This window comes from Hemitrygon akajei, chromosome 5, assembly GCF_048418815.1.
Source record: "Hemitrygon akajei chromosome 5, sHemAka1.3, whole genome shotgun sequence".
NCBI classification, from domain to species: Eukaryota; Metazoa; Chordata; class Chondrichthyes; order Myliobatiformes; family Dasyatidae; genus Hemitrygon; species Hemitrygon akajei.
Window position 1 is genome coordinate 37,547,974 of NC_133128.1, and position 14,425 is coordinate 37,562,398.

Sequence of the window (14,425 nt, forward strand, 5' to 3'; positions counted from 1 at the left end):
CTTTGTACCTCACATTTTTAACGTTTCAATCCATTTAGAAAGTAGTCTATGTTTTTATTTCTTCTACCAAAGTGCCTGACCATTCATTTCCTGACACTGAATTCGATATGATACTTCTTTGCCCATTCTCCTTATCTGTCTAAGTCCTTCTGTAGCCTCTCAACTTCCTCAAAATTACCTTCCCCTCCACTTATCTACATATCATCCACAAAGCTGCCAGAATGCCATCAATTCTGTTATCCAAGTCATTAACATGTAAAGTAAAAAGAAGCCATCCCAAAACAGACCTCACTAGAACACCGCTTGTCACTGGCAGCCAACCAAAAAAAGGCTCCTTATATTCACACTCTGCATCCTGCTAATCAGCCAAAGTTTTATCCCATGCATCCTGTAATACCATGGACTCTTAACTTGTTCAGTGGTCTCATGTGTGGCACCTTGTCAAAGGCCTTCTGAAAAATCTAAGTACACAACATCCACCAATTCTCCTTTCTTTATCCTGCTTGTTATTTCCTCAAAGAATTACAACAGATTCCAACAAAAAACCTTATTGTATCCGCCTCCACCACCATTGCCAGCAGCCCATTCCACGCACTCACCATTCTCTGCGTAAAACTCTTACCCCTGACATCTCCTCTGTACCTACCACCAAGCATCTTAAACCTGTGCCGTCTGGTGGCAGCCATTTCAGCCCTGGGAAAAAGCGTCTGACTATCCACATGATCAATGCCTCTCATCATCTTATACACCTCTATCAGGTCACCTCTCATCCTCCATTGCTCCAAAGAGAAAAGGCCGAGTTCACTCAACCTGTTTTCATAAGGCATCTTGTAGGCATTCAACAAATTTCCTCTTGTGATCTGACACCAACCTGATTTTCCCAATCTCCTTGCATATTGAAGTCCCCCATTACAACCGTGACATTACCCTTATTACATGCCCTTTGCAATCTCAGCCTACTATTTGTAGGCCTATATATGATTCTATAATGATTTTTACCCTCGCAGTTTCTTAAGTCCACTCACAAAGATTCGACATTCTGTGATCCTATGTTACCTCTTTCAAAAGATGTAATTTCATCCTTTACCAATGAAGCCACATGACCGCCTATGCCTCTCTGCCTGTCTTTTCCGTATAAACTACATCCTTTGATATCATTCCCAACTATGACCTTCCTTCAATCACAACTCAGAGATGCCCATAATGCCATACGGACCAATCTCCAATTGCACAAATTCATATACCTTATTCTGAATAGTACATGCAGTTAAATACAGCACTTTCAGTCCTGTATTCTTCACTCTTTGGCATTTTGCCTCTGTGGTACAATTTAACTCTTTGCACTGTCTGCATTTGTACCCAGTCATTGGCTTGCCCTTCCTTAACATTCATATTACAACCATCACCTACTTGTAAACATATTGACTGATCCACAGCTCTATCATACTAGTTCCTATTCCCCTGCCATATTAGTTTAAACCATTTCCAACAGCTTTAGCTGCAGGATCCTAGCATGAAGTTCCAAGATACCGCCCTGGATTTGAAAGCCCTCCGAGATCATTTTTATGATGAAGGAGAAGTGTTGGTCAGTGAGTCACTCGAAGAAGGAGCCGGTCTCTGTCAAGAATGGAATATTGAACTTGAAAGACGTCAGAGACGAAAGGAACGAATGGCTGATGTGAAGTCGAGAGACGCTGAGTTAACAGCTAAGGAGGAAATGGAAAGAGTCATGAAGGGAACACTCGACTGTCTTCACAGAGAAATGGACGAAAGGTTCGCTCGTTTGCACGACACTGACGCCAAGTTTAGGTTCCTTTTCGAAGTCGAGGGACTGTGTTACGGCGCCGGCAGTAACGACCTAAAGAAGAAGTGCGAACATCGTACAGCTCTGATGTCGATGGACAGCAGCTATATGAAGAAATTTTGGATTGCAGAATGTTGCTATCAAGGCAACATGAAAATATCAAGACCTGAAGAGCTTCTTGAATTTATTGTTCATTATGGTGATGAGAGCGTTTTCCCCAATCTTCGCATTGCTATTCAGATAATGCTAACCATCGCAGTTTCCATCGCCATCTGTGAGAGATAATTAAGCAAGTTAAAACAAATACTTTCGTATTTGAGAGCCTCCATGGGTCAAGGCAGACTCTGTGCTCTTGTTCTGCTGAGTGTAGAAAGAGAAAAAACTGAAAGAAAACTGACTTTGATCACATCATAGACCAATTTGCATCAGTGAAAGCAAGAAAGGTGCAGTCATAATAAGTGCCATAATTTGTTAATTAAAAGATTAACGAGCTTGACTTGTACTTTTGAGCTGATATTATGGTAAAGTTATTTAAAAGATGGGTGTCAGATGTTCGGACGGGGACACAATATCAGTGCTTGCCATAGACGCTATTTTCCGTAGATACGCCCCTGCAGGTAAGGATAAGTACCAAGAGGGAGCTCAAGGGAGTGTACAAGGGCAAGGTAGACTCGTAGGAGCGCTTCACCCCTCCCCCTCTCCTGGCTTCATTCAGCACCTGCCACCTTGTATTTCTTCTCCAACCACTCCCCCTCCCCATTCTTACACTGACTGCGCCCCTCCCTTTCCAGTCCTGATGAAGGGTCTCGGCCCGAAGCGTCCACTGTTTGTTTCTTTTTCCATAGATGCTACCTGGCCTGTTCAGATTCTCCAGCATCTTGTGTGTGTTGCTTTGCATTCTCAGCATCTGCAGATTTTCTCGTGTTTGTTATAAAAACAGAACGGCAGTTCAGTGAGCGAAAACGCCTTGTTAATTAAAGAGATCATTGAAGATTATCTAAACGGGTTCAAGCTGACAGGAAGGCAATAGTTAATCAACGCAGTACAGCAGTGTTGTGCAGAAGAGCATTTCCGAACACATCGAACCTTGGAGCGGATTGGCCACAGCAGCGGAGACCACACCTGGTTTCACTCCTGTGTCTAATAAAGTGCCTTTTGAAAAGAAAGGAATATCCAACAAAATGGATGACAGGAGAGAGCATCAGAATGTGGCGGGGTTCTGTGACAAGGAATGAGGGCATTTGTTTGCCGGGTCAATCACTTTATAATCACTATTGTGCCCAGCCCACGACGTATAAGGGCGCTAAATTGATCTGATATTTATTTTAAACCAAATATACGCTTAGTATTTTTTTTATCTTTGGCAGCCAGTTATCTAAAATTACCCACAGCAGACTCTAGAAATTCCGATCCTCCTCTCCCCACAACTAGAGAGGGTGAAAGGTTGTCCACTGACAATCGCAATTCCTGCTCCCCGTCTTCAAACTCCTTCAGTGCTCTCTCGCATCCTTTGTTGAAAGTAGTTGGGGAAATGCCGAGTTTGCCCTCTCGATCCCGAAAGCATTTGTCAAATAAAACAAGAAAATAAAAACCAACGAGCAGTTTCACACTAAGCAACACCCCCATCCCACAGTACCCTCTAGCGACCACGCCTTTCTAAGTCTGCAGTTTGTAAATTGTATGCCGCCACATTGCCGTCTTTCGATTTAAATTTCGCCAAACGAAACAAAGTTTTCAAAAACCATGCAGTGATATTTTGTAGCAATCTGACAAAATAGCCAATTTCAAACTAGCGCAAACCATAAACGTAACAAGAATACATTTCCATCAAAGCAATTGGCTCAAAGTGATAGCAAACAGGACTCTTTACCGCAGTGAATTTCGCACTTCCACGTTGATTCGTCCAGTTCTGTAAGGCTGCCAGGCTGTAAATTGTAACGACGCTGCCGTCGCCGCTTTATTTTTGCTAGTCTTTTCGTTCTCCCGATCCATCTAAGTGTTACTATGTGAAAGAAGAAGTGACCTTCGGCGAGGCGACAAGATCATCACGGAGGTATTTTGTTTCAACTTAATCTAGTTTTTGGGTTTTTTTGTTATTATTGTTTGCTGTTGACAGTAACTTCTCAATGAAGCATCAAAGTACAATGAGACTTAGATATAGATCGAAACACAATTCCGTTTGAGAAAAGCCCTTCATGCGATATATGTTTTAGTTCTTCTTCTTATACGATTACTGCTGCAAGTAAGTTTTTCATTGCGCCTAAGCATACACATGCTTGTGCATAAGAGGGTAAATTCGAATTTAACTTTGATATATTCCGGTTAGACCGGGTATTACTGGCATCACCCTTCCGGACTTCCATCGTTCTGATTTTGATTTTTGGGTCGAAAACAAAATCAAAAGTATACATGACCTCGGTTTAGATTCGAGAAACACCTTTAGACAATAATAAGCCCATAGGGTATAGGAGCAGAATTAGATAATCGATTCTGTTCCGCCATTTCATTATGATTAATTCCATTTTCCTCTCAGCCCCAATCTCCTGCCTTCTCCCCTTTTTCCTCGATCCCTCGGTGAAATAACATTTATTTTGTAAAGGAACAGAAATCGATTACTTTCTCACGTATCTCATGTTCAGATATGGCCAATTTCTATACTCTAAAGTTCTACTCCACGTACAACAAGCCATTTGAAAATAGGAGTGGGCTGTTAGCTTTGTGGAGGTAATCATCTCTTCCTAACACAAGTACTATTCCACTAGCGGAAGGCTCCGAGCATTATCTTGTCCTTTGCACTTCCTCTGTATTTTGTGAACTATTATGGGGTCAGTTCTCCGTCATTTCTCTCACTAATTCCCGGGTCTTCGTCTCTCACCCTTCGGAAACCCTGGCTGCTGACTTCCACTCGGTCCTAAACCTCTGAAACCACGCTCGCGGACATCATTCACAGTTTTATAGACAGTGCCCTTGTAAGGTGAAACGGACTTTTAACCTCACAATTTACAGTACCTTGATTGTCCACACACACGATCTTCTGACTGCGCTGCACTTCCGTTGTAACAGTGATACTCTATTCTGTTGTTACCTTTGCCTCCTGTTGCCTCAGTACACTGTTGTAATGAAATGACCTGCATGGATGGAAGGCAAAAGAATGTTTTTTTTAAACTGTAAACACAAAATGCTGGCAGAACTCAGCAGGCCAGACAGCATTTATGGGAGGAGGTACTGACGACGTTTCGGGCCGAACCCCTTCATCAGGAGTGAAGTAACATGGGATGGTCGAGGGGGGATAAGAAGTGGGGGGAGGGATAAAGTAGAGAGCAGGGAAGTGATAGGCTGGAGGGAAATGGGCTGGGGGAAGGTGGAGAATTATGGGAAATCAAAGAGAAAGAAAGGCAGGGCCGGGGGGAGATTATAGAGAGGGGGGAAAAAGAGAGAGAAAGAGAACCAGACTAAAATAATAGATAGGGGTGGGGGTAAGGGGGGCAGGGATATCAAGGGAGGTCTGTGAGTTGGATGTTCATGCCGGCAGGTAGGAGGCTATCTAGGCGGGAGATAAGGTATTGCTCCATCGACCTGCGTGTGGCCTCATCTTGACGGTCGAGGAGGCCGTGGACAGACATGTCGGAGTGGGAGTGGTCTGTGGAATTGAAGTGTGTGGCCACAGGGAGATCCCGCCTCTGCTGGAGGACTGAGCGCCGGTGTTCGGCGAAACGGTCTCCCAGTCTGCGGCGGGTCTCCCCAATGTATAAATGGCCACATCGGGAGCACCGGATACAGTATATCACGCCAGTTGACTCGCAGGTGAAGTGGTGCCTCACCTGAAAGGACTGTCTGGGGCCTGGGATGGTGGTGAGGGAAGAAGTGTGGGGGCAGGTGTAGCACTTCTTCCGTTTGCAGGGATGAGTGCCCGGAGGGAGGTCAGTGGGGAGGGATGGGGGGGATGAATGAACAAGGGAGTCGCGTAGGGAGCGATCCCTGCGGAAAGCCGAGAGTGGGGGGGGGGAGGGAAGATGTGGCTGGTGGTGGGATCACGTAGGAGGTGGCGGAAGTGACGGAGAATTATACGTTGGAGCTGTAGGTTGGTAGGGTGATAGGTGAGGACCAGGGGGACTCTATCCCTGGTGGGCTGGCGGGGTGATGGTATGAGGGCAGAGGTGCGTGAAATACGGGAGACACGATGGAGGGCAGAGTTGATAGTGGACGAAGGGAAGCCCCTTTCTTTAAAAAAGGAAGACATCTCCTTTGTCCTAGAATGAAAGGCCTCATCCTGACAGCAGTTGCGGCGGAGGCGGAGGAATTGAGAGAAAGGGATAGCATTTTTGCAGGAGACAGGGTGGGAGGAGGAATAGTCTAGGTAGCTGTGGGAGTTAGTAGGTGTGTAGTAGACATCGGTGGATACGGTGTCTCCAGACATAGAAACAGAAAGATCTAGAAAGGGGAGGGAGGTGTCGGAAATAGACCAGGTGAATTTGAGGGCGGGGTGAAAGTTGGAGGCGAAGTTAATGAAGTCGACGAGCTCAGCAGGAAGCAGCGCCGATGCAGTCGTCGATATAACGCAAGAAAAGAGGAGGACAGATACCGGTGTAGGCTTGGAACATAGATTGCACCACATGGCTGACAAAAAGGCAGGCATAGCTAGGACCCATGCGGGTGCCCATGGCTACACCTTTAGTTTGGAGGAAGTGGGAGGAGCCAAAGGAGAAATTGTTAAGGGTGAGGACTAATTCCGCAATGCGAAGAAGAGTGGTGGTAGAAGGTGACTGGCTGGGTCTGGAATCCAGGAAGAAACGGAGAGCTTGGAGACCTTCCTGGTGGGGGATAGAGGTATATAGGGACTGGACGTCCATGGTGAATATGAGGCGGTGGGGGCCAGAGAACTTGAAATCTTTGAAGAGCTGAAAAGCATGGGAAGTATCACGGACATAGGTGGGAAGGGTTTGAACAAGGGGAGATAAAACAGAGTCGAGATAGGCAGAAATGAGTTCAGTGGGGCAGGAGCAAGCAGAGACAATGGGTCTGCCTGGACAGGCAGGTTTGTGAATCTTAGGAAGGAGGTAGAAACGGGAAGTGCAGGGTGTGGGAACTATAAGATTGGTGGCTGTCCATGGGAGATCTCCCGAGCTAATGAGATCGGAAATGGTTTGGGAGACAATGGACTGGTGAGATCGGAAATGGCTTGGGCCATCCCATCCCAGGCCCCAGACAGTCCTTTCAGGTGAGGCACCACTTCACCTGCGAGTCAACTGGGGTGATATACTGTTTCCGGTGCTCCCGATGTGGCCATTTATACATTGGGGAGACCCGCCGCAGACTGGGAGACCGTTTTGCCGAACACCGGCGCTCAGTCCTCCAGCAGTGGCGGGATCTCCCTGTGGCCACACACTTCAATTCCACAGGACCGCTCCCACTCCGACATGTCTGTCCACGGCCTCCTCGACCGTCAAGATGAGGCCACACGCAGGTCGATGGAGCAATACCTTATCTCCCGCCTAGGTAGCCTCCTACCTGCCGGCATGAACATCCAACTCACAGACCTCCTTTAATACCCCTGCCCCCCTCACCCCCCATCCCTATCTATTATTTTAGTCTGGTTCTCTTTCTCTCTCTTTTTTTTTCCTTCACTATAATCTCCCCCAGTCCTACCTTTCTTTCTCTTTTATTTCCCATAATTCTCCACCTTCCCCCAGCCCATTTCCCTCCAGCCTATCACTTCCCAGCTCTCTAGTTTATCCCTCCCCCCACTTCTTATCCCCCCTCGACCATCCCATGTTACTTCACTCCTGATGAAGGGTTTCGGCCCGAAACGTCGTCACTACCTCCTCCGATAGATGCTGTCTGGCCTGCTGAGTTCTGCCAGCATTTTGTGTTTTTATTTTTTTTATTTATTTCCGGCATCTGCAGATACACTCGTGTTGCCTTTTTTTTTAACTGTAGTTCGACAGATGTGATCAACATTTTTTTTAGTTTACATTAACCAATAAACGTTTTTTTCAGCTACCTCCACATCGTTCACCACTGGCGAGAGCTGCCGCCGCTGTTGGATAAGCCCTTTTGTCACATAAAGCCCATACCCACTCTTACCGTCTGCTGGCTGCGCTCTAGCTTCGCTCTCCCACCCTCCATTATTCTATTCGCGTGAAGCACATCGAAAGCATGTCTGGGTCAGTAAATCCTGACTCTCACTTTCCTTGCCCCGCCGCACTATCTCATAATCTCCATAAATGGTCCTCCCAGATTCCAGACTCCTTCGTCAGCCAAACATTCAATCAGTTTTGGCCGATTATTCAAAGTCTTTCAAACCCTTTCTCCAAGTCTTTCTGTCCACCTGCAAATCAGATCCAAGGCACAGCTTTTGTTCTGCCTTCGTAAAATCACACTTAGCTCACTCCCCCCACCGCTTCCCCAACACAAACATTTTGCACTCCTCTGTATGTAAGACACCGAGGAGTTTGATGGAGCACGGAAATAGGCCCTACGGCCCAACCAGGGTCTCCCCTCTAACCTAGTCCCACCTGCCCGCGCTTAGCCCATAGCCTTATACAACAGAGCTTCCCAAGCACGTTCCCCTTGCTTAAAGATATTGGCCCATGGCATAAAAAATGGAGGGAACCCCGACTCCAAAATCTTTCCTATCTTAATATACCTGTTCGTGCCTTTTGAATGTGCTTAAATCAATGCAACTGCAGGATTAGAAATACGTGAATGTACGCGGAGGCCAGAATTCCAAACCAACACACACACACGCACACACACACGCACGCACGCACGCACCCACACACGCACGCACACACAGTACTTACGGAAGTCAAAAGTTCAGGCAGCATCTATCGAAATTAATTAACAGTCAATGTTCTGGGCCGAGCACCTTCTTCAGGGCTGAAAAGGAAGGGAGAAGACGCCAGAATAAAAAGGTGGGGGCGGGGTTAGAAACTGACAAGGCAAATGAAGGAGGGAGCGAAGCTTGGAGAACTTACTCTTTTTTTGGTTCATCTTGGTGCTGATACACATGAGAAGCTATACTTAACATGAGTAAAAGGGGGTAATTCTTTCCCAGATACATACTTTATTCATAAAATATGCAATGAAATAATCGGGACATTGTGTTACCATCATGCGTTGTGCCGAGCATACCATTATACTTACATATAATCCTTAGAACAAGTTAACATTCCTAAACAATCTATCAGCAAAGTATTTGAGAAACTGTTGGACAGAATCCAACTCCGTAATAACTATTGCTGGCAGGATAAAAGATGGACAGGGTAATCAGGGCATTTAGTTGGTTTGCCTTAAAAGGCAAGGCAATTGAGTGTAAGATTTGGGACATCATGTTACAGGTTTAAAACACATTGGGTAAGCTACACTTGGAATATTGGAATATCATTAGCAGAACTCTTTGTGTCCGCACTTAATTGCTCTGGTTGAAATGTACAGCAGGTACAGAACCCTTTACCCACACAAACTCATGTTCAGAAACAGTTATTACCATTCAACCATCAGAATCAGGTTTATTATCACCGGCATGTCAACTTAGCAGCAGCAGTTCAAGGCAATACATAATCTAGCAGAGAATATAATATGAAATAAAATAATAAAACTAATAATAAAAACAATTACGTACATGGAATAGATTTAAAAACGTGCAAAAACAGAAATACTGTATACTAAGAAAGTGAGGTAGCGTCCAAAGATTCAATGTCCATTTAAGAATCAGATGGCAGAGGGGAAGAAGCTGTTTCTGAATCGCTGAGTATGTGCCTTCAGGCTTCTGTACCTCCTATCTGATGGTAACAATGAGAAAAGGGCATGCCCTGGGTGCTGGAGGTCCTTAATAATGCACGCTGCCTTTCTGAGACACCGCTCCCTAAAGATGCCCTGGGTATTTTGTAGGCTAGTACCCAAGGTGGAGCTGACTAGATTTACAACCTTCTGCAGCTTCTTTCGGTCCTCTACAGTAATCCCTCCATACCAGGCAGTGATGCAGCCTGTCAGAATGCTCTCCACGGTACAACTATAGAAGTTTTTGAGTGTATTTGTTGACATGCCAAATCTCTTCTAACTCCTAATAAAGTATAGCCGCTGTCTTGCCTTCTTTCTGACTACATCGTTATGTTGGGACCAGGTTAGATCCTCAGAGATATTGACACCTAGGAACATGAAGCTGTTCACTCTCTCCACTTCTGATCCCTCTGTGAGGATTGGTATGTGTTCCTTCATCTTACCCTTCCTGAAGTCCACAATCAGGCTCTTGAACTAGTGACGATAACTTCATCCACCCCTACTCTGAACTGATTCCACAGCTTACAAACTCACTTTCAAGCATACGTTACAACCCACATTCTCAGTATTTTGTTTTTTATTTGCATATTGGTTGTTTACTGACCTTTGCTAATGCAGTTTTCCGTAAAGTCCATTGTATTTCATTTTTCCTGTAAATGCCTGCAAGAAAATTAATCCCAATATTGTAATGGTAGCATGCTGTGACGTTCTGGGTGGGGCGTGGTCGACAGCCCGCTCCTGCATTTCTAATTACTAGTACTGTTTATTGTTCTTGTGTTAAAATGCTTTTATGGGATTATGGTGGGAAGTTCTAGTTCATTTATTGTTACATTTTAGCTTGGGTTATACAGTTATTTGCTTGTGTATTTGTGGGTCACCCTGACTGTAACCGGGGGGTGTGTGATGGTCACCTCCCCCGTCTGTGTGACGCTGGATGGGGTTCATTCTAGCTTGGTCATGGTGTCCGGTCTGTTTTTGTGTCTATCACAATGAAACTTTGCACACTGAGTTCGCGGAGAAGGTGTGGAGGAGGATGAAAGGTCTAATGTCACGGTTCATACACAGCAGCTGCGTAACAGAGGACTCTGCGATCTACGGGCTGTTCGCGGGCACGCACACGGAGACCGGAATCCGGTGCTGCTGGCAGATCATCAAGTCGGTGAAAGACGCTCTTTGGTCAGCCCGAAACTTGATGGTCTACCAGCACATGGAGATGTCCGTGAGAGAATGCTGCCGAATGGCACATTCTCGGCTAGAGGAGTACGCGCTGAGGGACGCACTCAAACCTCACCGCAAGAGCCCGGTGGGGAAGGACCACGATTTTGAGTTTTGTCCCGTGGGAGGGGTCGGGTGGCAGGGAGTATACTCCACAACAATGATGTGTAAAGATGAAACAACGGAGCGCCACGTGAGTAGCTGAAAGTGTGGAAATGTATATCTTCGCTGGACGAGTCGGGGAGAGCAGAAGCGATCTTAGCACCCCAGTAGTCCAGCATCGCCCCACACGCAGCGAGCCCGGGCTTCTGTCATCGAGGCGGAAGAGGAAACTGACGAGGACAGGTACCTGTCTGACGAGAACCTGCCGACCAGCGCCGCCAGCCAGGAAGCAACCTCTGAGACCGGTGCGGTGCACGGCTACTAGATTGGCTTTTTCTGAGCCAAATTCCAGAAAATTGGCTTTTTCCCCCAATTTGGTTGGCTTCAGAAAATTCATTTGGCTTTTTGGCGCTTTCCTGGCTTTTTTATATGCTAAAATTATCTGCACGAAAACTACATGCCATCCTTTTTCTAAGTTAAGGCAGTGGAGTTGCAAATTGCTGTAAGCGTAACCTGCCATTGTGCAATATGTACAGTTGACCACCTTAGTGAAATCATGATAGCACATGGGCATGGGAGTACAGTGGAGCACATAAAGTTACATAAAACTAAATGTGCATGCTTAATCAAAAACACCACTTCGCCTCTACTGAAAACTGATCTCATTGATGACTTTCAAAACGAGAAATATGCCATCAGTATAGATGAATCTACTGACATTTCAACACAAAAACACTTGTGCATTTTATTTTGATTTTTAAGTGATAGGACAAAGGAAATTGTAACTGGATTTCTAGGTTTAATTCCGGTACAAGAGGCTACAGGAGAAAACATATTCAATTTGATTGACAAGGAAATCAAAAGATGTGGCCAGAGACTTGCAAATTGCATTGGTTTTGCATCCAATGGTGCATCAAACATTGTTGGGTGCAACAACAGTGTGGTCCAGATTAAAAGATGTGTCTCTTTTCTTTGTGCAACTCAAATATATTTGTCATTTGCTGGCACTGACTGCCAGCGACCACCTCCCCACCATGGACCAGCAACGAGCAGGTGAGCGATTTTGTGCTGGCCCGGGTGAAGGAATGGCTGACTGTGGGACGAAGGCCGGACTGGCCAGAGGTCTCCGTCCTGGATCCAGAGATCAAGGCCCATTATTCACAGTGGAGGATGCTGGAGTTCCACGATGGGTTCTTGTTCAGGCGGTGGCAGTTGTCCGACGGTGACAGACTCTTGCAGCTGGTGATCCCCCGAGGGCTCTGCGCCACGGTGCTGCAGTCGGTGCACGGGCTGGTAGGGGCCGGCCATCTCGGAGTTGCAAAGACATTGGGCAGGCTGCGTGAACACTTCTATTGGCCTGGGTACAGGCAGAATGTGGAGTTGTTTGTGCACGGCTGCGACACCTGCAAGGCGCAGAAGGGACTGGGCCACCAGTCTAAGGTGCCATTGGAGCATTACATGGTGGGGGCCCCAGTATGGGTCTACTGCCCCTCCTGGAAGTAGGGACAATCCTCCAGGCATGGAAGCCACTGGGAGAGGTGCTCGATCGTATCCCTCGGGTGCGGTTACCTGAGCGGTGGAAGGCAGTCGTACTTCACTAGAACTGGCTGGCACCGAATCAGCCCTTGGCCACCACTAACCCAGCGAGGCTGAAGGAAGGAAATGACACTCCGAGTGCCCTGGCTCTTGCATCACACAAACAGGTGGCAGTGTCAACGCCCACCGGAACTTTTGGACCTTGCTATGAACTCTGGGTTTGCCGGGGACGGCTGACCCCTTAGATGGGGGCAATGTGACATTCTGGGTGGGATGTGGTCGACAGCCTGCCCCTGCATTTCTAATGACCAGTACTGTTTATTGTTCTTGTGTTAAAATGCTTTTATGGGATTATAGTGGGAAGTTCGAGTTCATTTGTTATATTGGGTTATACAGTTATTTGGTTGTGTATTTGTGGGTCACCCTGACTGTAACTGGGGTGTGTGATGGTCACCTGCCCCCGTCGGTGTGAGACTGGGTGGGGTTTATTCTCCAGATAAAGGAACCATCAGCCTTTGCATCAATTGCAAGCTGGTTCTGATTTGTAAATCCACAACTAAGTTCCAATGCATCTACTTCCTCTTCTGAATCAGAATTAAGCCTATTATCACTGACATATGTTGTGAAAGTTGACGTTTGGTGGTAGCAGTACAGTGCAATATGTATAAAATTACTATAAATCGCAATAAAGTATATAAAAATAAATAGTGCAGGAAGAGAGCGAAATATTGAGGTAGTGTTCATGGAGCATTCAGAAATCTAATGGCGGAGTGGGCGAAGCAGGCGCAATGATTCCCTTCATGGTGACAGCTGTCTTTGGCTATTTGTCATTTAGTATAAGTGGTCTGGATCACTATTCATCATTTTTCAAGCTCCCTGCTTATATTATGCACTCAGTATTGGACAAATGTCTTATTCTGCAGCTGATGTGGGATGTGGAGAACAACCCCTAGACCAGGGTTTCTCAACCAGGATTCCGTGAGAGGTCGCGAGGTGTTCTGCAAGCGATTGTGACTAAAATAAAACTGCTAGCACTCGCAGTTGTGGATCGTGGCCGAGCAGCTCCAGTAGCAATCTCAGCCCAGTATGGCAGGGTGCAGTATTCTCAGCTTTTGATGCGAGATAGGAGAATTACCTCCCCCAACTTCCCCTTATGTGCCGCCGACTGACTTATGGGAGCTAACAAACTCTATCAGTGCAGTAGAAAATTGGAAGGAAATTTTCATTCTAAACAAGGTCCAGGCTGGTGATTTTTGAAGAGGAGGTGTGAGATAGAAGAGAAGGATTCTATGCCTGGGCTTATGGACAATTCTGATAGGGTTAATGATGAAGAATTACAATTTTCTGAGTCATTTCACTGCACAAGTGTAACAACAGCCACAAACAGGTCTGTTTTTTAAACAAAACTATAAAAGTTTATTTACACAACAAATACACAAAGTACAAACATTAAATGTTTCGAACATAGAAATCTATAGCACATTACAGGCCCTTCGGCCCACAATGTTGCGTCGACCATGTAACCTACTCTAGTAACTGCCTAGAGTTTCCCTATCGCATGGCCCTCCGCTTTTCTAAGCTCCATATACCTATCTAAGAGTCTCTTAAAAGACCCTATTATATCTGCTTCAACCACCGTTACTGGCAGTGCATTCCACGCACCCATCACTCTCTGACATCCCCCTGAATAAATTCAAATTGAAGCTGTCTCTAAAACAGACTATAAAGTAGTAAATCCCCTGGGGTCGTGGGGGCACCGCTCTAGGAAATCCCCCATTGAAACCATTGTGACAGCATGCTCCCTCTCCAAGGACAGTCGGGCAAGAATGTATCCTTGGAAAAGAGGCAGGCAGTCAGCCCTGGCCGAGCCCTCGACTTCGAGAACAACAGCCAACAACTGGAAAAGAAACCATAAACTGTCTGTTCCATATGTTCTTCCTAAGAAATGTTGCTTACTCTGTCTAGAATTATATTTATAGTCACCTC

The 14,425-nt window shown here is 46.1% G+C and overlaps 1 protein-coding gene across 1 annotated transcript in view; it reads left to right on the plus strand.

The window, feature by feature from the left end:
• Positions 1–3,537: 3,537 nt before the first annotated feature.
• Positions 3,538–14,425, plus strand: part of LOC140727644 (NXPE family member 3-like) — a 100,138-nt gene continuing 89,250 nt past the window's right edge. Inside the window, exon 1 of the mRNA XM_073045256.1 lies at positions 3,538–3,857. The gene's annotated coding sequence lies outside the window, so the exon portion shown is untranslated. The remainder of the gene's footprint in view (positions 3,858–14,425) is intronic.